This window comes from Neomonachus schauinslandi, chromosome 13 (assembly GCF_002201575.2).
Source record: "Neomonachus schauinslandi chromosome 13, ASM220157v2, whole genome shotgun sequence".
Lineage (NCBI taxonomy): Eukaryota > Metazoa > Chordata > Mammalia > Carnivora > Phocidae > Neomonachus > Neomonachus schauinslandi.
In genome coordinates this window covers 7,307,469-7,329,938 of record NC_058415.1, presented here as the reverse complement: position 1 = coordinate 7,329,938, position 22,470 = coordinate 7,307,469, and the positions used below count along the sequence as shown (strand labels likewise).

The window sequence follows — 22,470 nt, the reverse complement described above, 5'->3', positions numbered from 1 at the left end:
AATCACTTTTCCTCTACCACACAGGGCTTTTTATGTGCCCGCTACTTAAGAGGTGATGGTTTCTCAGGGTTGCCTTTTCTTCCTAGTTCTTCCTCCGCATCCTGAGAATGCTCGGTTTCTCCCTAGACCGCTGGCAAAGACCATACACAAAGGCTAACTCATCTACGAGTGCCCCTTAGCAGGAGGCCAGATCCTGAGCTGGGAGCACGCCTGATCCGTTCCTGTTATCCTCAAAGCCCGTCATTTGTCCTTCTGGGAGACCTCAGATCTGTTTTCTCTTCATCCCCACTGCCGCCTTCTCGTTTCATCCTGGCCAGGGTATAGCCAGAGTTATAACCTAACTGATCCGCACACTTCCACCTCCTCCCCTGTCCGTTCCAGCCGTCAGAGGACCACCAAAATGATCCTTCTGAAAGACAGTTACGCCTCATATCCTTACCATGACCATACTCCTTCAGCCACTTCCCTTTGCCCTTGCACGGATGATGTCCAAATCTTGCAGGATGAGAAATTCGGTGCCCCTAATAATTTGGCCACAACCTCCAGACATGTCTACCACTGCACATATCCTACACCCTAGCCCTACTGATAGACTCAACATATATTTTCAGTCTTCTCTTTCTCTGAGTATGTGGTTCTATTGGCCAAGGATTTACTTGCCTCTCCCTCAGCCCAGGGAAACCCGCATCCCCGAGTGCTAGCTAGAGGATCGTGATCTCCGTGAAGCAACCTGGCCCCACTGTAGGGTGGTGAGTCCTGTGTTCCCTCCCTGAGTTATCAGAACACTTACCCCTTATCTCTATCATATCACTGAACATGTTATAGCCCAAGTCCTATCTTTATGTGTACCAGACTGTGAATGTTTCAGAGACCAGAGTCCTAGTCTTGGTATTCCCAGTACTTAACACAGCACCTGGCACATCTGTGGAACGTTTACTACACTGGGTTGAAGGCAATGAAATTTCAAAAGAACCGATCAGCAACACATCTTTCACAATTAATCACACATGGGGAATTGTGCAAAGTGGGTGTCTCTAGAGAGAGAAAGTGATGGAATGTGTCAGGAGACAGACTTACTTTCCACTGCATATCCTTTTAATGAGTTTTTGGGGCTTTACCACCTATGTGCACTATTTTTTAACACAGTCTGAGGAGGTGCCTGGCACTGTGCATAGTGGGGATTTTAGGCATTGTGGAAACTTTACTAACCAAAGAAATTCATGAACTGGGGGAGCTTGGGGTAACTTCTGTGTAGATTACCCTATCTTCCTGCCAACTCCCACAGAGCTGGGCTGTTCTTAGTTGCCGCACTCTGTACAGCCTGCTAACAGGATGATTTATGGACATGTCCTCCCTGCCGGGTCACGAGCCCTGAGGAGGCAGGGACTCTCCACTCCTCACCTTCACAGCCCCTACAAGAGTCCAGTGTAGTGCTATGCACACACTTGGCTGGCAGTTTGTAACTGTTTAATTTAATTGGACTGACCACGAAAATATGGCAAAGTTGCAAATTTTAAAAAAAAGCAATAATTGTACTAGTTTGCTGCTAATCATCCATGTTAAGTGGAGGAAAGGAAGAGAAAACCTAAAATATTGCTAAGAGGTAACAGTGAAAATATTAGTTTTTTACGGTCAGATTGAGTACAGAGCTAGAATAGCTGTAAAAACATAACGTACTTTGATATTTTGCCATTCCTTATTTAGGTTGTAGATTCACATATATTATTCCTTCTCCACTTATCCTGGCAAAACGAGCATTGTCCTTTCATGTGAGAGCCCTGAATATATATGCACAGCCACCACTCTATGGAACCACTATCGGTAGAAGATCAGAGAAGTTTTGAGATGAAAAGAGGAAAAGGAAAAATGGATTCTGAGATGATATCCTTATAAACAAAATAGGACAACAATCAGCAATTTCCAGGTAGATCTAAAACCTCACTCCCCTGGTGAAAACACTCCAACCAAATCCTTTCACGCCTGGGAAGCAGTGTGCGAGCCCCCCGCCGGGAAGAAGAACAGACCACGCAGGAGGCGGACTCTCTCCTCACAAAGTGGAACAGACAGTTACCCTGACAATCACATTAAAAATTAGAAAACAATGCTCGCTTCAGCAGCACACACACTAAAACTGGAACAATACAGAGAAGATTAGCATGGCCCTCACACAAGGATGACACATAAAAGTTAGAAAACAATAGGAAATTTAAGGGAAAAAAAAAAACAACTACAACAAGGATTCATACATATGAGATGAACATTCACTGAGCACCGAAGACAGAAATATGCAGTATCCATATGTTTGTCACGTGACCAGTACGGGTCCTAAGGGGCCCCAATCCCATCACATAGTCCAAGCCTCACCATTTCCTCCAGGAAGTCCTCCCCCTTCCTCCTCCCTACACACCCCCCACACACACACACAAAATTGCTCTCTCTGGCCGCTGAACAATCCAGAGATTTACCCAGCCCTGCTGGTCCCATTTCACCACTGTCCATTTTGTATTATGGTTAGTTACCACGTAGTCAGCCCAATGAACTTTAGATCACTTGCATAAAGTGAAGCTCATTCACCCACTAGTAAACTCTACTAGTTCATGCCCCATGGAACGCAGCTCACTGGCTAGACAAGGTCTGGTCACAGCATGGTAGATCTGGATTTGTCTTCTCTCCCCACATGCCCTACGAGAATTCTACTTCTCAAAGGGAGTAAGAATAATGAATATGGGAAAGAGAAGATATTTAAAGATAAGTTAGGGGCATATGGTTAAATCCTTCTTCTCGGGTCACTTGCAATAATTAATTGACCTGCTTCCTTTTGGAAACAAGTATTAGATTTTATTTTCCTTTGTAGTCCCATTGCTTAGCCCGATTATTCATATAAAACATATGCTTAATAAATAGTTGCTGATTCAGTTAGTTAATAAAGGGGAGAGAATGGTAAGAAAAATAAATGTTCTCAATTAGTACTCACTGAAATGAGAAATAAGTAAGGTCAATAGAAGTACAATTCTCCCTTACTTTGCCCATCCTAAGTGTGTCCTAAGTGATTCAATAAGGTGTCTGTCCCTTACCCCAAATTTGAAAGGATATTAAAAGTTCACAGGACACGGGCGCCTGGGTGGCTCAGCTGGTTGAGCGACTGCCTTCGGCTCAGGTCATGATCCTGGAGTCCCGGGATCGAGTCCCGCATCGGGCTCCCTGCTCAGCAGGGAGTCTGCTTCTCCCTCTGACCCTCCCCCCTCTCATGCTCTCTCTCTCTCATTCTCTCTCTCTCAAATAAATAAATAAAATCTTTTAAAAAAAAAGCTGTAAAAGTTCACAGGACACACAGCAAGGGAAATAATCAACAAAACAAAAAGACAACCTACTGAATGGGAGAACATATTTGCGAATAACAATATCCAATAAGGGGTTAATATAAAAATATATAAAGAACTTATATAACTCAATTACACCACCAGCCCCCCAAATAATCCAATTAAAAATAGGCAGAAGACATGAACAGACATTTCTCCAAAGGAGACATCCAGATGGCCAACAGGCACACAAAAAGATGTTCAATATCATCAATTATCAGGGAAATGCAAATCAAAGCTGCAATGAGATATCACCTCACACCTGTCAGAATGGCTAAAATCAACAACACAAGAAACAACAAGGGTTGGTGAGGATGTGGAGAAATATGAACTCTCGTGCACTGTTGGTGGGAATGCAAACTGGAAAACAGTATGGAGGTTTGCTAAAAATAGAATTACCAAATTCCATTACTGGGTATTTACCCAAAGAATACAAAAACATTAATTCAAAAAGATACATGCACCCCATGTTATTGCAGCATTATTTACAAGAGCCAAATTATGGAAGCAGCCCAAGTGTCCATTGAGAGATGAATGGATAAAGAAGATGTGGTGTGTATGTATATATATATACACAACGGAATATTACTCAACCATCAAGAAGAATGAAATCCTGCTATTTGTAATGACACTGACGGAGCTACAGTGTATTATGCTAAGGCAAATAAGTCAGTGAAAGACAAATACCATATGATTTCACTCTTTGTGGAATTTAAGAAACAAACGAACAAAGAAAAATAGAGACAAACAAAAAGCAGACTTAAATACAGAGAACCACCTGGTGGTTACCAGAGGGGAAGTGGGGGGGGGGGCGCGGGGCGGGTGGTGAATGCATTTTAGATTGAATTCGCCTCAGTAAATATTTACTGAGTACCAACTATATAGAGAGTGTGTTTCCGGGACAGAGAGGAAAGAGATAAATAAGACCTGTTCTTTCCCACAAGAATCTTACAATCTTACAATCTAGTATCATGTTCCTTGAGAATTGCAGTGCCTTTTACTATGATGCAAAAAAAAAAAAAACCACAATTAAATTTCACAATATTTATAAAGTCATATGTTTTTAAATCATGGCCAAAAGAGATATACTGATACTCCTTTTCAAAAAGCACAAGTACTTCACTGCCAAATCCCACGCAGCAGCTTGCCAGTCCAAAAGGCCTCACCCCGAAAGGCCTGTCTTCAGTCCTCAGAAAGAAAATGAAATAGACAAGTCTTCAGGAGTTACCAGTGATTTAATTGTGACAAAAACATCTATATCCGTATGCCCATGTTAAAAAAAAAGCTGGTGAAAAGGCTTATCCACCACAAATTCCTTCACACAAAATGTAAATGTTTGTTTCACTTTTATTTTTATGAACTGCTCCCAAAGATTTTGGTCTGGGCTAGTTTTCATGTCTCTTTATAACCCAGATATTCATTTCTGCCACAACAGTGGGACAGTTGAAACTCAGTTCTGTGGGGACACAGCACTCCATTTATAAAGAGGACAGAAACTGAGCTATTGCTCAGTTTAATACATTTATCTCAAAATTAAAAATGGAAATGCCTGAAGATTCTAATCTTGAAGAGTGTATATTTTTCCCTTCACAAAAGTTTTAAGAAAAAACAAACATATGTGTGTCGGTGTCTGTTTGTATATTAAAGATAATACAAAACTATGTATTCACATACATAGCTTTAAGAATTCAAGCAACACATGACTAAAGGGGAAAGGACAACAGATCACTATTTCAAAATTATTAGGGAATTACTGAAGAAGAACATTGTTGAAACATAAAAATGTTAAAAACACAAAATTAAGCCATCAGGTGTCTTCACTAATAAGGTAGTGAAGAAGGAAAAATCCATAGCTCCTTATGATCAAAAAGAAGAGTATTTCTTCCTAGTCAAAGTGGCACCTCCCCGTACGTGTCATGTTCTTGGCTTCAGGGGTGTTATGTCCAAGAATGCTGTTCTTTGTTTGGTCTCGTGTGTCCTGTGTCAATGAGAGATGGCCTGTCTGGGCTCCCAGGGACCTCGGGATACGTCCCTCCCATTCCCATCCCATGAGGGTCAGCGTGCTTCTTCCAGAAACACGTATGAGGCAGAGCTGTGGTACAGATGATCTGCACTGCCTCCTCCCTCCTACAGAGGCCCAGCACCCTCACCCTTTTCTAGAAAACACTACACTTCTCCTTATTGCTGGTTTCTTGCCTACAACCCCATCAGATCCAAAACTGTGGTCTTGGCTTAATCAATATTTGAGTTTAAGAAAACCCCTTACATTCATTCATATTGAGGATGATTACACGGGCTCACGCTCGATGAAAACAAAGCAAAACAAGACTCCATTACAGCTCCTGTGGTGTGTCCCAGAGAATTTGTATTTTAACCTTCTCTGGGACTTAAAAAGAAAATTAGGTAGACTCGGGTGAGGAGACCTAAGAGCGGAAGGAAAGAAAACTTCTGAGTCCACTGAAGCTCAGTTCCTTGAACAGTGTATTTAACCTCTCTGTGCCTTAGCTTCCAGTCATGAAAAGAGGATGATAATATCTACGGAGTTATCGTGAGTGAAGGGAATATGCGGGAAATGTTTGCAAGAGTTGCGCACAGTAAGCATTTCTTCCACTTAACCTTAGAGTGATTGAAATTTTTAAAAATGTAGTATTTTTTTTTTAAATGTTTTATTTATTTATTCATGAGAGTCAGAAAGAGAGAGAGAGAGAGGCAGAGGCAGAGGGAGAAGCAGGCTCCCCGCCTAGCAGGGAGCCCGATGCGGGACTCGATCCCGGGACTCCAGGATCATGACCTGAGCTGAAGGCAGTCGCTTAACCAACTGAGCCACCCAGGCGCCCCTAAAAATGTAGTATTAATGGTAATAAGCATACAGATAACTGACTATAAGGTAGGCACTCGGTTAAGCCACATACACCCATGCCCACATATGTACATATGTACATACGTATATTTAGTTATCCTCATTTACAGATGACAAAACCGAGGCATGGAGTATGTGAGCAACATGTTGAGCAGCTGAGTCATGATTTAAACCCAGGCAGTGTGGCTCCAGAGCCCCTGCACTTAATCACTCTGCTGTGCTGCCTAAAAAAGTGTTAAAACAATGAATGAATGTTCCTGCTGGAAAAATACAGAAAAGAGTCAATGACCTTGACCCTCCTGTTTTCAATGAGCAGGGACAGTTCTTGCAAAGTGCGCACAAAGGGAGGACAAAGGCATGTGGAGGGCAGGGGAGGGCCAACTCAGTGTTCCCTCTGCAGGCCTGGCAGGGGTTTTCCAGCCCGAGTCAGAACACAAGAGTGGCCTAAAGATACAAGAAAGAACTCAGGGTTTTGGCCCTAATTCCAAAGTCTCTTAGTTTTCAGCAAGTTTTAAACAGACAAGGAACAAATGCTTATCATGGGCTTGGCCTTCTGCAGTACCATGAGGGACAGTAAATAATCAGGATATTGGTCTTGAAGAAGCTTACAGGAGGCCAAGGTATCTTCCACTTCCCTCCGAACCCAGCTGTGAGGCTGACCTACCCATCTACAACTTTTCTGGACTGCGGTGGGTCTAGTGGACTCAGTAATGCTCAACATCCTGCAACTGAACGTTAGGCCATTTCAGGTCAAAGACATACTCGTTGGTCACAACAGGAGGAGTTGACCAGAGGCCTTATCAATCCATCAATATCCCTAAGGTCTTACCCCATAAAATCCCACTCCAAAAACCTAGGAATTTTAGGTCAACTGTGTGTTGAATCAGTGTTTTGCTATTGACTAATTCTTGGGAGTGATTCATTGCTTTTCTCATCCTGTTTGAATTCAATTTCCTGTCAATGTCTCAACTTCTGGCCCTTCTAGATCACCTTTTCAGGGGATGCTTCCCATAAAAGACTTTAAGCAATCTAAAATCTCAACCAACGATGGACAGGAAGAGATGGGGAAGAAACATGGTAGGGAAGACAGAGAGGCTGAGGAACAAGGGAGAAAATCAAAATGGGTCACTGGATTCTCAAAAAGATGAACATTTTTCATCTACCAGATCAGCAAATACTGTGTTCCTGAGGTATGGAAGCAACTGGCATTCCCATATATGGCTAGTGAGAGGGCATACAATCACCTATGGAGATGAAATCTGCCAATATCTGTCCAAGTTTAAATGCACACACCCTTTAGACAAGCCATTCCCTGGACACAAACCTTATAACCGGGTGCCATCTCATGCTACACCAAAAAGACACCCAAATTGTGAGTATTTCTACATTTCAGGAAAGGGTTTTATGATAACCACAGGACAAATTACACACAATATAACCTTACTTAAGTAACCAGTTATGTTATAACAAATATGATGTCCAAGTAGATAGAGATCATACATGCTACTATCCCTCTGGTGACTAGATTGGGGGCTTTGTTTAGGTGGTTGCTGTGTTCTACAGAATCCAAGAGTAAGGCTTACTGGATCACGGGACAAGCCATACTGTAAGAGGAAAGGTCTGGGTTTGAGGAAGGGGGACACAGGGGTTCTAATCTCTCTTCTGCCTCACAATCTGTCCTCTTGAATAAGACACTTCACTCCTCTGATTTCCTTCATCCGTGAGTGACAAACGTGAACTAGCTGTAAATTTCCTTCACTTTTAATGATCCACTTATACTGCAGCTAAACAGAGCTGAATCTCCGTCCGACCACACAGAAGAAAAAAGGAAGTAACGTTTAAGATACGGGTTCCTGCCGATTGGCTGGCATCGTAGTCGTCCATTACAGTTGACCCTTGAGCAATGCGGGAGCTAGAGGTGCCAACCCCACATGGGTGAAAATCCGTATATAACTTCTGACTCCCCCAAAACTTTACCAATAGCCTACTGTTGATCGGAAGCCTTACCAATAACACAGTCGATTAATACATATTGTATTAATATTAATATTGTATTTATATATGTATTCTTACAATAAAGTGAGCTAGAGAAAAGGAAATGGTGTTAAGAAAATCATAAGAGAAAATACATTCACAGTGCTGGACTCTAAAATCTCTGCACATTGGTGGCACCGTCCAGTTCAGACCCATGTTGTTCAAGAGCCAAGTGGACTTCTTTGACCCTGCCAACAACCTCATAAGGTAAGTATTATTATCTTACGTTTTTAAAGTTTAGGAAACTGAAGCTCAGAAGAGTTATTTTCCGGATTCCAGAGCCAGCAAGAGACAGGGCAAGGAATCAAAACCAGCTGGATTTTACCCCAAATCTGGGTTCTTTGCCCTTTGCTGTATTTTCTCTACACCTGATAACCCAAACTTAAAGAAAAAAAAAAAAAAAAAGTCTCCATTGCTGATTTTGTCAAACCAGAGAATGCAGCATCTGAAAGCAAACCAAAAAGAGAAATATATTTTTAAGGGAAAATAAGGAAAAAGAGTAAAGATAAGTTTGTTCACCAAAGGATTAAATAGATAATTAAAAATAAAAACTTCTCTGAATCACCATAAATGACTTAAAATCTATGTTTTTACCTAGTGCTAAAATAACCAGATGACTTGTTAATTGACTCTATTTAGACTAAGGTAAATATGGGTGTTTGGTTCTTTTTTGCCCACTGGTTGTGTTACAAAGACATAGACTGAATCACTCCTACACCTAGTCCAGGAATAGTTCCAACTCAAAGGTCATTTGTATTGTTAACTCATACCAAAAACAAAAGTCACACATTCATCCTATGAATAACTCTAGAACTCTAAGTCCTCAATGGCCCTTTTTTTAATTTGGCCACCATTTATAATTTTTAAAAAGCAGGGCTGGGGGTAAGGGGGGAGAGCCCTTACTTAATGTACTTAAATCCATCTAGTGGCTGAAGGACTAAATCAAAAATTAAAGATGAATATAAAACCTGAAACTGTAATTCTCCTGGAAGAAAACTTAGAGTAAGCTCCCTGACACAGTCTTGGAGATGATTTTTTTTCAATCTGACATCAAAAGTAAAAGCAACAAAACCAAAAATAAACAAGTGGGACTGCATCAAACTAAAAAAAAAAAAAAAAAAAAAAAAGCTTCTGCACAGCAAAGGAAACCATTAACAAGATAAAAAAGCAACCTACTGAATGGGAGAAGATATTTGCAAATGATACATCCAATAAGGAGTTAATACTCAAAGTACACAAAGAATGCATACAACTCAACAGGAAAAAAAGCTCCACAACAATCCAACTAAAAAATGGGCAGAAGATCTGAATAGAGGTTTTTCCAAAGAAGACACACAAATGGCCAACAGGCACACGAAAAGATGCTCAACATCACTCATCATCAGGGAAATGCAATCAAAACCACAATGAGATGTCACCTCACACCTGTTAGAATGGCTAGAATCAAAAAGACAAGAAATACCAAATCTTGGCGAGGATGTGGAGAAAAGAGAATCCTTGTGCGCTTGGCAAGAGTATAAACTGGTGTAGCCGCTGTGGAGAACAGTACAGAAGTACCTCAAAAAATTAAAAAGAGAATTACCATATAATCCAGTATTTACCCGAAGAAAATGAAAACCCTAACAAAAAAAATGTGTGCACCCCCACGTTCAGTGCAACATTATTTATAATAACCAAGATATGGAAACAACCTAAGTGTCCATCAATGGATGAATGGATAAGGAAGTCAATACATGCACACACTCACACACGCACACATGCACACACGCACGAACACACATGTGCATGCAATGCACACACACGCACATGCACACACACGCACATGCACACGCACTGGACTATTACTCAGCCATAAAAAAAGAAATGATATCCTCCTGTTTACAACAACATGGACAGACCTTGAGGGCATTATGCTAAGTGAAATAAGTTAGACAGAGAAAGACAAATCCTGTATGATCTCTCTCATGAAGAATCTTAAAAAACAGAAACAACAACAATAACAAAAAATAAGCTCATGGATACAGAGAACAGACTGGTGATTGCCAGAGTCTAGAGGTGGGGGGAGAAGAAATGGGTGAAGGGGCTCAAGAAGTTAAAAAAAAAAAAAAGGAAAATATTGCCTAGCTATTATAAATTGGCCAAAGTTGAGGGGAAAAATTGCCTGCTGTGGGCTGTGGAAAAAGTCAAGCATTACTCAGGGGGAAGCAATCCATTGTTCATAGAGCCTGTATTAAGTGCTGGGGGTTTAACCCGTACTCTCTCTTTGAGTTCTCACAAGACTATCTTGATTTTACAGATGAATGTAATGAGCCATCCTGCCAGTATATGGCATAACTGAGATTTATACCCAAGTGTATCCAGCTACAAAGGACACTTGCCCCTGTAGGAATAACACAGCGGTTAAAACTCCTGCCACTAGAAAAGGCCGAAGTGCAGATACTGAGACGCAAAGTCCAACCCAGCATCAATATAAGTTTTGCTTTGTACTGAATTACCTACCCTACATCCTACCCCTCCCCCTTACGCTCCCACTCTTATGGATAAGGAAGGAACGGAGGGAGGGAGGGAGGGAGGGAAGAAGGGAGAAAGGTAGGACGGGAGGAAGGAAGGAAGCTATCACAGAGAGACCTTAAATGCATATTACTAAATGAAAGGAGCCGATCTGAAAAGGCTGTGTTCTGTGTGATTCCACTTCTATGACCCTCTGGAAAAGGCAAAACTATGGAAACAATAGGATGAGTACTGGCGAGGTGTCTGTCGGAGGGAGAGATGAAGAGAGCACAAGCTGTTTAGGGCAGTGACACTCTGCTGAATGATACTATAAGGGTGGATACGTGTGTCCAAATCCACAGCACACACAACACCAAGAGTGCACCCTAATATACACTATGGACTTAGGAGATTACAGTGTGTCCATGTAGGTTCATCTCTTCTAACAAATGTACCACTCTGGTGTTGGATGTTGATAATGCAGCAGATTGTGTGTGTGGAGAACAGGGGGTTTATAGGAACTCTTTGTACTTTCCATTCCATTTTACTGTGGACCTAAAATTGCTCTAAAAAATAAAATCTACTTTTTTTTTTGAAGGTAATTATGAACTCTAGAGAAAACAAAACTTGCTTAGAAAAGGGCACTCATAGTTCACTCTATAGCTCAGCCAGGGTTACATCCAAGTTTTGTGGGGTCTGAAGCTTAAACAATTGGAGTGGGAGGGCGGCGAGAGGGGGCTCTAAGAAAAGAAAAGCACTAAATCAGAAATAAATCTGATTAAATCTCAGAGACTTTCTAGCATTTTTGTAAAAAATAAAAATAAGTAAATGAATAAAATCAGAGTAGTATCCTTTATCTGCAGTTATTGGCAGTGGGGACTACTCCCTCCCTAGTTTAGGAGTTATCAGAGCTACGACCCAGCCCTCTAAACAAGGCTGGGGGTAGGAGGGAGGCAAAGATGCGGTGAGGGTAAGGCAGCTTATAAACTGACCAAGGAAAGGAGACAAAGGGTGGAGTAAGCTAGAAAGAAGTCACTCATCGCTGCATGGAGAGGGTTCTGTTCGCAGAAATCTTTCTTCTCAGAAGGACCCACAGGTCTGGAGAGCAGCAGCATCCACTCTTGTAATTTCCCGCCATCCAGAGCCACTGGGGACCAGGGTTCCCTCTACTATAAATTAAGAGACGAAAGGGGGGCACCTCGGTGGCTCAGTCGGTTAAGCGTCCAACTTTTGATCTCAGCTCAGGTCTTGATCTCAGGGTCTTGAGTTCAAACCCTGTCTTGGGCTTCATGCTGGGCATCAAGCCTACTTAAAAAGAGAGAGAGAGAAGGAAAAGATTCTTCTCGGGTTAAGAGTAGAAAGGTATGAGTGAGCCTCTGCTTGAGTGAAGACCTATAACACTAACAGGACGTCAACCCTATAAGAAGAAAGAGACAGAAACATGGGCCTACATGAAATTCTGGGCTTTGGAGCTCACATGAGGGCAGAAAGGTGGACTCACCTGATGCTTTCGTTACTTGCTCTTAGAGGTCACATGGGTGCCCTTCAGTGAGAGGGCAGGTGGAGGGAGGTGGCTTCTCCCAAGACCACCTCCACCTCCTCCCTCTCCTCGTACTTATGACTGAAAACCTCAGAAATTCTTGGATAATCCAAAGCAAGATAACAGAGACTCTACCAGCATCACACACTTTTGCCAGGATAAAATATTTTAGAAGAGAAACAACCATGGACATGTGATATCCTGTCGTACTATGTGAAGCACTTTGCTCAATTTCAATGATATTCTCTTCATTCTATCCTGACTCTGATCAACATGGTTAGTTTATTGGGATCATGCTCCAAGAACCCAAAGGTGCTGGATTTGCATTATCCCCCTAAGTAGCAAGAAGGCCCACCACCCAGTTAAGGCGCACGCGCATGCACGCACACACAAACACGCACACAAAATTCTGAAAAATTAGGTTTCCATGTATTTGTGGGTCATTTCTGGGCTCCATTCTGTTCCACTGATCTACTTGGATGTTTGCTATATTATTCTTACAGCTTTGTGTATAAGAAAAAGTTCGTAACTTTTTAAAAACAGGGTCTCAGTATCACACTGAGAAGCCCACAGATTCTCTACACAGCAGGACACTGGATGATTAAAGAAGGGAGAGCCGGTGCGGTTGAGAGAGATGAAAATAAAAACAACTTTCTGTCTCTCAGAATTTGATTTCTCACTGAAGCAAAGGAATGGGTCCATTTCAAGACTTTGTAACACTTTCTTACTTAAAAGCTAATTTCCTCTTGCAATTTTGAGTAATGACTGCCTTTTAAAAATCCTGCAGCAACACAGAGAGCCACGCCATTCACTGACCTTGGAATATTCCTAATGAGATGTCCCTCTGTGATACAAGAATTACTAATGGGGGATGGGAATAATGAATGGGGGCAGTGGAAGATGAATGATATACCAGGGACACCGTTAACATTTTCCATGAGCAAGATTGATATGCTGTGTACCAGAAACATAATAAATCGCTTCATCAACTAACCCTCACCCCTGAAGAAAGCAACTCATGGGTTTGGCAGCAGAAGCCAGTAAACAGATTATCCTGAGAGATTAATTGGATGTGAACTAAGATCTCTGCAGCATTTCTTTCTTCCAATGGTATATAGTACAACTTTGCCTTAAAACTAGCAGGATGGCTCTAAACTTAATCTGATTTCTAACTTACTGAAATATTCTGTTCTATCCCTTGCTGTAACATCAGACTTCTTCACCTTTTTACTTTCTCTTTACAGTAAAAGACAATGATAAAAGTTGAGACATAAAATTACAGATATCTTAATTCAAGTACAGAGAGACCCGTGATTCAGTTTCCCTTCGAAGCTTACTCATTTGTCTTTCCAAGTTCACTCTCACATACTGCCAAGAGACATGACACGAACGTGCTTGCTGAGCTCAAAGTGAGGGATGTCTCTCTCCGTGGCAGAGTGTGATAATCCCAAAACTCCCACGAGATGTGCTCAGATACATAGTCCAAGTATGTTCGGAGCCCTGATGCATGACAGACCAGGATGAGTTCCCAGGAGACATCTGCGCTATCCCGCTCTGGCCCACAGGCTGAGAGGGACATGTATAGCCAAGGCCGGGCTGATGAACACTCCAGAAACCTCAGGAATGAAGGACGAGCTCAGCGCCTTCTCACCTAGGCTGTGACCTCATTGTCTCTCCAGTATAAAACTGGACCAGTATAAAACCCTCCTTACTGGTCTGTGGTCTTGCTCCCACCACGCTTCCTAAATCCATTCTCCGCACGGCAGCAAAAGTGAGCATTTAAAACACAGGTGTGATCAGTGCCTTCTCCTCTCAACATTTTCCAGAGGCTCCCCGGGCCTTCGAGATTAAGTCTGGAACCCTGCCGCCTGGCTCACTGTCATCATGATGCCAAGCAGGCAAAGCCGCAGCTGTATGTCCCCCCTTGCTGGAGGCGGGCGGGGGGCAGGCGTCTGTATTCGTTCCTCCAGCTGCTGTAACAAACTACCACAAACTGTGTGGCTTGAAATAACAGAAATTCAGTATCTTACAATTCTGGAGGCTAAAAGTCCAAAATCAGGGTGTGGGCAGGGTTGGTTCTTTCCAAGAGCTGCGAGGGGGTCGGTCCTGCGCTCTGTCCGGGCTCCTGGGGGTTCGCAGGCACTCCTTGGCTTCTGCCTCAGACTTCACACAGCCTTCTCCCCGTCTCTTCACCTCTTCTTCCTCACGCACATCTGCCTTTGTATCTAACTTTTCCCTTTTCACGAGGATCCCAGTTGTACTGGGTTAGGGCCCATCCTGATGACCTCATTTGAACCTGAGGACCTCTAGAAAGACCCTATTTCCAAACGAGGTGACATTCTGAGCACTGGGGATGATGATGGCGGCCTATCTTTTTGGGGGGACATGATTCAAGCCGTAACAAAGTCCTACTCTGAGAGAAGGCCTGCCTCTCTATGCCCCTTCCAGACCTAATTTCTATCACTTTCTGTTTTGTAGGACATGTTAAGTTACCTATTAAGTATAATCAGAAATATGTTACTTTGTGTTTTAAAATGTTGTTTGCATTTCATCTCACCTCATCCCACAAAGAATTTAAATTGCTTATAATGTGTTTTCGCCTTCCAAGCCCTAATACTCTTCTGGGTAAAAATGATAAGATTTACAGCATAATAGAAAGAAGACTCTGTTGTGTAATTGATTAACTTGCTCTGAGCCTCAGTTTCCTAGCCTGTAAGGTAGAAATAATGAGATTCTGCCTTCCATACTGAATTCTGTAACACATACTGTAGAGGAATATTTTGAAAAGGTGTAAAATGGTATAGAAAGGGAAGATCGTGGCGTTCTTATTCTTACTTAGTCATCCCTCTGTAATACATTAGTAATAGACATCAGAGCTTTTACAAGAGAAACCAGAACAGGTAAGGTAGTGTAAGCGTATGAGTTTTAGACTGGCAAGCCATTTTCCTCCCATCTTAACTGGCCTCACTCCCTGCCAGGGCTGACCTGTTAGACCACACATTCTCCTACTCAGACACTTATCTTCTTGCCTGCATTATGGTCCCTCAAAACTGATCACTCATGAAATGAGGACAAATAACTTCCAGAAAATGTGAGACAGTGTATCAGTATATATATTTTAAAGGATGTCTACAACAAAATAGGATAAAAGACACCTGACTAATTAGGAAAAACAAGTTAAGTTTTTTTAAAAGCTCACTTCCAATACCTCTTGATAACATGGATCAGAGATACGTAGTTTTGTATTAAGTGAAAAATGTGCTTTTTCCAAAATAACCAAATTCAAAAGACAAAATTACATCATCTTAAATAAAAGATGAAACGATTCTGTGTCTAATTAGCTGATTTTAACCAAAGGAATAAAATCAATGGTGTCTCTTTCTTCTAATTTAGCAGGACTCAAGGGGCCCTTTTCACAAGTAGAATTATAGAGTTCCATGGTGTTTAAATGGTATAATACTGTGGGGGCGGGGGGGGACAGGGATACAGGACACTGATTCCGGTAAAGCTTCCAGGCATAGAGAGCCACTTTACTCTCCCAGGTTATCACTGCACAGCTTTAACTCACACAAACAGAAACTGCCCACTGGATGGCATTCTCTATGGCCTATGTACCTGCTGCCCTCCAGGGACCTCGAGGTGTCCAAGACCCCAAGGCAGGCAGAATGAATGGTGCCCCCGGACTTGTGCAATACGGCAGCCCTAATGAGATGGAACTAGGATGTGGGGCCCTAAGAAATAGGACAGTATGGAATGGAGTAGACATAACTCACAGTAACCTCGTGGAAGACTGATGGAATGGAAAAAAGCTCTGGCCTAGGAGGCCAACAGACTTGGGTCCTGGTTCACCATCCAGTACTTACTGGCTGTGGAACCTTAGATAAAGTCCCGTGAGCTGTTCCCTCATTTTCAAATGGAAATGAAAACCATAACCACCTTTTCTACCTCCTGAGATCACGATGAAAATCCAATGAGATTGTGCATGGGACATGGCTTTGTAACCCTGACTTAGCAAATGGAAGACATGATCTTCCTGGATAGGGTTCAGCTTCCCTGTAGTCTGTCTCAAACAACAAAAACTCTTTTTCTCTTGGGGTCCAAAAGTAAATATTCAAATATGGCCGTTCCTACTTAATTTTATTCTGTCATGAACATAGTGGGCTTTTCCTTATTCCGCACAAACCACAAAAGGCTGCTTTCATTTGTTATCATCCTATTATCATTGCCACTAGTCCTTCCGTATAAAGTATCTCCAAACCAAGTCTTGACTCAAAATGTCTCCTGGGTAGAACGGTTGGTTAAGCAATTGGTGTTTTGTGTTTATATTCTTCTAGGATAACAGTGTAACTACTGATAATTATACCTACTGTCTTCCTGATGAAGATCTGGAAAGCTGTTTGTTTTTAAACTGCTTCTAATTAGCTGATTTCAAAAAATGTTTAATCGTATAAGCACTGCTGGCTCGACACAGATCTACAAATTCAAGCTTCTGTTGGCTCTTCTTATCAAAGCTGGGTCATGATGGGAAGAGAACTCGGTTTCCTGTTGATGAGTCATCATACCTAGCGCCATCGTGGGTCCCAAAAGTGCACGCTTTCTATGATTTATTCTAAATGGAAGAGTGTAAATGAATTTCACTTCTAAAATCAAGACGCAGAGCATCCAACGGCAGACACAGTGAACTGCAAATGCAGACCTCTAAATTTCCATATATTTTCAGCACACTATGGTTTCATTTGGAGGATTGAAACTGGTGAGAAGTTAAACACCAAAGGGCTCATTCTCACCTAAAGCCAGACTTCTGGCTTAGAAGATCACACTCTATCTACTTTAGATGCTTCCCCATCAGAAGAGGATAAATTCTAGACACATTCTTCTAGGACCAGGAACCAACCCTCCATTTATATCACAATTTCTATAAGAAAAGGAAATCCCAGTATCAGCTAGGTACTTGGAAACATTTACAGCCCTTCCTACTGTAATTTTGGACACATAAAGGATTGCTTCTCTTCTTCATCAACTAGCCATCAGAAGTCGCCTGGGTCATGGCCAGGGTCCTTGATGAGGCCAGGAAAGAGGAAGAGGCTCGTACAAGCTCTCACTTGGCAATGCCAAGTGACATGGGTTTCTTTTTGTTTTGTTTGTTTTTTTGTTTTGTTTTGTTTTTTAAGCCAAGTATTTGTGTTTCAGGCACTGGCTGTAATCTCAAAATAACTGCTCTGTCTCGGCATAAATAAGGCTGATAAATTCAGGTTCCCCTAAACTCAGTGGTTCTCAACTAGGGACAATTTCGCCCTCCCAGGAGACACAGAGCAAACGCCTGGAGACATTTCTGTCACCATCAGGAGTGGAGAGAGGATGCTACTGGCATCTGGTGGGTAGAGGCCAGGATGCAGCTAAACATCCTGCAATGCCCCAGATGCCCCTCAAGCCCAAAGAATCACCCATTCCCAAGTGTCAACAGTGCGAATATGTGAAGCCCTATGCTAACTAGTAGGACAGGACACCTTGCTACAGCCCCTCTAAGAGACAGAAGCTCCATAAAATACAGACTCCCAATATTCAAGCACTGAACATGCTTTCTTTCACACTCACTGGATAGAAACATACACACAGAGAGATTTTAAGCACTGTTATGAGCTCCATTTGCTCTTTGCGGTTACCCTCAATACCTCTGCATAGGAAGAAGAAACAAAGGAAATGAGTGGGTGCCGGGGAGATGGGAGGTAACAAGAGGGCAAATTAAATGTAAAGAGAGGAAAAAAGTTCCTATCCCTTCACTGGATGTAGACGGGACCTAACAGTTCAGTAAAACAAAAGAGGCATCCCGCCGAAGCCAGTGAAGTCTTATTGCCATCGACATGGACGTCATAAAATTTTCCAAAAGCTAAAATGTAAGGTTTTGTTCCCTAGCTATCATAATTCACAGTAAACAAGCCCAATATGTGGTACACAAAAGGTTTTTCATTAAGCTGCTTCTATAGTAAGAAGAAATCTAATTGTGTGATCTTAAAATTATTTTCACCAACTCACTGGGCTTCAGTGGCCCAGAACAGAGTCCCTGAGCCTTTCACACAACTTACACATTTAGGATGTGAATGTGAGTAAAACACCTGAGAGCCTCCAGCCAGTAGTCCTTTCCTACTACTCCTTCTCAACTCTTACAGAGACATCCAGAGAGCAGGCTCTCAAAGTAGAAGCTGGCCAAGCAACTGAGGAGATGCATCCAGGAGCACAAGATCAATTCACTGAGAAATTAATTTATTAATTAAATTTAAAAATTATTAAAAATTTATTAAAAGACAGAGCCTCAGCATCTCACTGTTGGAAAGGTAGAAAAAATACTACCCATTGCTTTCTGTACCCCCTCAAAACACACTGACCAAGAAGTCATCCGGTCTGTTCCTGGACTCCTGGTCACCTCAACAGCACCCCAGTGGCAGAACTGACTTAATACTGTATCTCAGAGTGTCTCTGCTCACATACTCTTAAGTTCTATATGAGCTAAAATATACACATCCTGTCACTAATGCCTCCTCAATTTAAAAGCATAAAACCACAATGGCAGAAACCTACTTATTGTCTTGGAACATAACCTCCATGTTTTCTGTCTGCCCCTCTTCTGGTCTGGAGACATAGATGCAGGTGTGCCAGTGGTTGGCCCACTTGGAACAAACTCTTCAACCCTGTCTTTTTGAATGGCCCCTTAAAATTCTTGTCAGTACATGGAAGGCGGTTAGGGCAACAAAACAAAGCAGAGTAAAGAAGATACAAGGTATTTGGTAGAGAAGAGTTCACCATTCCTTTTACCTAGTCCTCATGGAACCCAGAAATACAAACATCAATTTTTTCATGACTCTACTTCTCATTTCACTTTAAATCTGGTCAGCCCACCTCATAACCTTAAATGCTATCAGTACACAGGTGACCCCAAAGCTGTCCCAGTCTAGACTTCTCTCATCTCCAGACTCACCATTTGGGACTCATCAAAGGTTCCTTAAAACGAACAACTCTGAAACCAAACTCTTTGCTTCCTCCCCAACCTCCCCAAATCACCTCAATCTCAGTTAAAGGCAACTCATCACATCCTTCCAGATATGCAAGCCAAACCTTGGAGTCACCCCTGACCCTTCTGTGTCCCACACTCCATTTCCAATCTACTGGGAAATCTTGTCAGGTCCGGCTGTTCCCAGGTGGCCAGAATGCCGGCCTCCACCACTGGACACAAGCAGGAGGACCAGAGAGAGCGCTACTGCAGTGACCGTCGTCACGCAAGTCTGGTCCACCTGCTTCTACTTCTTGTTCCGCTTTGCTCTGCTCCCCACATAGCACCCAGTAACCATATTAAACATAAGCCAGGACACCTGGGTGGCTCAGTCAGTGAAGCAGCTGCCTTCGGCTTGGGTCATGATCCCGGGGTCCTGGGATCGAGCCCCGCATCGGGCTCCCTGCTCAGCAGGAAGTCTGCTTCTCCCTCTGCCTCCGCCCCTCCTCCCTGCTTGTGCTGTCTCAAATAAATAAATAAAATCTTAAAAAAACAAAATAAAACATGTCAGATGTGCCCCTCTTCTACTCAAAACCATCCTCTTAGCGGCCTTACAAGGCCCTAAACAATTCAGTCCCCACTTTTTCCCCTCACCTCCTCTACTGTCTCCTCCAACTTATTCACTCCACTCCAGTCACCCTCAACTCCTTAATGTTTCTAGAATGTGTCAGGCTAACACTTCTGCCTCAGGGCCTTTGCATTTGCTGTTCTCTCTACCTGAAATTTTCTTCTCCCAGATATCTGCATTACTTATTATCTCCCCCTCTAGAGTATAAGCCCCAAGAGGACAGGGAGTCTGGGGTCTGATCTGTTCACTTGCTGCGTCCCCAGGGCCTAAACGAGTGAGTGGCATGAAGCAGTTGCTCAGTAAATAGCTGAATGAGTGAAAGAGAGAAAGTCATCAGTGACCTTTCTTTCTGTCTGATACCTGAGGATCATTTTTAGAGACCACAGAGAACATGCACACCTATCGGTAGAGGAACAACCCTGCATTAAAAGATAAATAAAAATTAAATTCTTAAATATCTAACAGATCTTTAAGTGAACCAATTATAAAATAACCTTATTATTTTTTCCATATGAACACAATTTTCCTTTATCAAGCCAATGTCACAGAGTCGAGATTCAATTGTTGGGTTTTATATAACACCTCCCTGAGTAAAAAATGAGGGACAGAACAAAACTAAAGTGTTTTAGAAATGGTCAGTATAAGGTTTTTCAGAAATGCATGAATTCCGTATTTAAAGAATTTTCTACTGTCCCCTCATTGCAGACACCTTCAATTAAGTCTGTTCTAATCTTGGCTAAGTGAGAACCAACTTCAAAATTTCATTCCCAGGCACAGCTGTCTGATAAGTGCGGCAGGAGCTGTCAAGACAATTGCCAGCATCTTCCTGCAGAACACAATGGGCTTTTTTTTTTACTTTTCTTTTTCTTTTTTTTTTTTTGTCATCCCCTATTACTCCCTGATGGTAATTAGCAAGCCAATCTTTGGAGGAGAAGCGCAATCAGGCAACTAGAAATGCCTTTTATGAAATTCCTCCCTGAAAATAAATCACTAACACTGCAAATGGTCAATATGGACTCTTAATTTTAAACTAAATGCCCACTGACTTACCAAGATCTATGTTCCTGACCCTGTGGTCTAGTGAAATTCCTTTTTTCCTGAAATTCTGAGTTCAAGAAAAGTGACGGTGGCACAGCTGTTGATTTTGATCTACTACCTCAATGGAGTAGGCAATTAGAGTGATTTCTCCATGATTTGCTCAAATTATACAGCTCCCTCCCGGACCGGTGCCATCATAAGGCGCCACTCCCTAGACGTAGCTTAACACCAGGGTTACCACTGAGCGCGGGCCTTCCCGCGGTCCACCGTGGAGCAGGCTCAGGCTGACCCAGACAGCACAAGCTGCTGGAGTCTTCACCAGCGGTGGCTGGACGCGCCGGGCTGGCGGACAGCTAGAGATAATGACAAAAAGCTCAATCCTTGCCCCCAAGAACCTGAATACTCCCCAACTCCGTTTACGCTGCAGTTTGGGGCTTTCAGAGAAAAACAGCGCCTGTCTCCCTGTCACAGCTTTGTAACAACTTGCATCCCGGCACACCTCCCACAAACACCTTCGACAAGTTTCGACAAGCACAGCTGAATCACTTGAGATGGGCCAAAAGGTCAGGGCCCTGAAAGTTTGCCAGCCTGATTATCTAAAGCCACTGGAAAGCACTCCATGTGTTTCAGAGAACAGGTAGACTTTCCACCACACAAAAGCAGCTTTGTTTCTGTATAGCTGACGCCTCCTAATTAGAATCAATGATTTTTTTTTATGGTCGCTCCCGATAAGCTTGTTTGCCTAGCTTCATTTTCCTAAAACACTTTAAACGTTTCTAGGAAGGGTAGACGTCGGCAGAACACTGAGACGGGCCTTGAACCTGGGCTGTGGTATTGCATGATGTTTACAATTTGTCATTGTTGGGGGGTAATTCTGCAAGCTTAAACACACTAAAGGACATATTATAAAGAGCCAGGCAATTTCATTTTGTTTGAATATATTTATGGAAATGGACCAAAAGCGTCCATAGAGGCCCATTGTCATTTTTTCCTTGAGTGTGGGCCCGTTCATGACCAAAAGCAAGCAATTCAGAGAATAGAAGAGCATTTATGACCACACTGTGTGTATCAAATAAGCTGCTTTATGAACAGATGGGGGATATTGTGTTTCAGGGTCTTAGTAAAATAGCCCTTCACACCAAAATTCTGTTCACAATGGTGGATCTCTCAAGTGATTCATTTATGACCTTGCCCTTGATAACGAGCAGATCTCCCTCAAAGGTGAGTGCCTGTGGGACATGAAGACATCACACATCCTCAGGACTTAGAAAGATGATGAGCGGTAGGGAATTATGCACCAAGAACATATAATTTGGACAAGGTGGGAAAAACTGAGTAATTCACTTGAGATAACTAGAGTTTTCCCAGCAGTGGTGACTATACAGCGATGGAATCCTTGGAGAGTAAATAAAAAAATGGTTGGGCTGAGAAAGATTTGCTAAGTTGAAAAGCAAGTTACAGGAGCCAGCGCTGATAAGAAAAAAGAAATGGTCTTTAACAAAACCAACTTTGATGACACAGGGCCGTCCCTTCATG

General features: G+C 42.4%; 1 protein-coding gene and 1 non-coding gene across 2 annotated transcripts in view; one reads left to right on the top strand and one right to left on the bottom strand.

Annotated features, from left to right (window-relative positions):
* Positions 1-22,470, bottom strand: part of GLIS3 (GLIS family zinc finger 3) — a 425,196-nt gene that overhangs the window by 253,715 nt on the left and 149,011 nt on the right. The gene's annotated exons all lie outside the window — the stretch shown is intronic.
* On the top strand, positions 2,102-2,208 carry LOC123326535. Its single transcript, XR_006541158.1, has one exon. It is a non-coding gene; the product is annotated as a U6 spliceosomal RNA (small nuclear RNA).